Genomic DNA, 1,569 nt, shown 5'->3' with positions numbered 1-1,569 from the left:
GAACGCCCCCCGCCCCCTACCCACCCCAGGACAGAGTTTGGAGGGAATTCCCCCCGACCCCCACCCACCCTAGAACAGAGGTTGGAGGGAACGCCCCCCGCCCCCTACCCACCCCAGGACAGAGTTTGGAGGGAACGTCCCACGCCCCCCAACCACACCAGAACATAGTTTGGAGGGAACACCCCTCGACCCGACAGGTGAGCAAGGAAAGCAACCATCAGAGACCCCCACCCACCCCAGTACAGAGCTTGGAGGGAACGCCCCCCGACGCCCACCCACCCCAGAATAGAGCTTGGAGGGAACGCCCCACCCCTCAAAATAGAGCTTGGAGGGAACGCCCCACCCCTCAAAACAGAGCTTGTAAGGAACGCTCCCCGACCCCCACCCACCCCAGAACAGAATTTGGAGGGAATGCTCCCCGCCCCCCAACCACCCCATAACATAGTTTGGAGGAAACGCCCCCCACCACAGAACAAACTTTGGAAGGAACGCCCTCCCTCCCTCCACCCCCCGCCCACCCCCACCCATCCCAGAACAGAGTTTGGAGGGAATGCCCCCCGTCCCCCAACCACCCCAGAACATAGTTTGGAGGGAATGCCCCCCACCCCCCAACCACCCCAGAACATACTTTGGAGGGAACGCCCTCCCTCCGTCCCCCCCTCCCCACCCCCACCCATCCCAGAACAGAGTTTGGAGGGAACGCCCTCCCTCCGTCCCCCCCCCCGCCCCACCCCCACCCATCCCAGAACAAACTTTGGAAGGAACGCCCTCCCTCCCTCCACCCCTGCCCCACCCCCACCCATCCCAGAACAGAGTTTGGAGGGAGTGCCCCCTGCCCCCCAACCACCCAAGAACATACATTGGAGGGAACGCCCTCCCTCCGTCCCCCCCTCCCCACCCCCACCCATCCCAGAACAGAGTTTGGAGGGAACGCCCTCCCTCCGTCCCCCCCCCCCCGCCCCACCCCCACCCATCCCAGAACAAACTTTGGAAGGAACGCCCTCCCTCCGTCCCCCCCTCCCCCACCCCCACCCATCCCAGAACAGAGTTTGGAGGGAACGCCCTCCCTCCGTCCCCCCCGCCACACTCCCACCCATCCCAGAACAAACTTTGGAAGGAACGCACTCCCTCCGTTCCCCCCGCCCCACCCCCACCCATCCCAGAACAGAGTTTGGAGGAAGCCTGCATCTGCTGGCCCTATGGATTTGTAGTTGAGACATTGCCAAGCGCAGACGGTCTGCTTCAGAAAGTGTGAATTCACACCATGGAGGTAAAACCCCATATTTATCTGCAAACCTCACCTATGGTCGTATTGCTTATACCAGCGGGGAAGAGTGAATACCTTCATTGTGTTCCATCGATTTTGAATTTTATTTTCTGTTGTTGTTTTACACTGTGTTCCCATCCGTTAACCACAGTCTCGTCCATTAATTTAGTACCTGAATATGATGTGCTTTCTCGTCATTTTATTCATTTGGAATTGTCCTTGTCAAGGTAGCTGCCCCAGTCCTCATGTTCATGTAATTCTCATCGCTCAATCAATTGCTGTTTTTTTTTTGTTTTTTTTTG

Source organism: Myxine glutinosa, chromosome 4 (genome assembly GCF_964187855.1).
Source record: "Myxine glutinosa chromosome 4, kmMyxGlut1.1, whole genome shotgun sequence".
In the NCBI taxonomy this organism is placed as follows: domain Eukaryota; kingdom Metazoa; phylum Chordata; class Myxini; order Myxiniformes; family Myxinidae; genus Myxine; species Myxine glutinosa.
Note: the sequence above shows the minus strand (reverse complement) of the source record.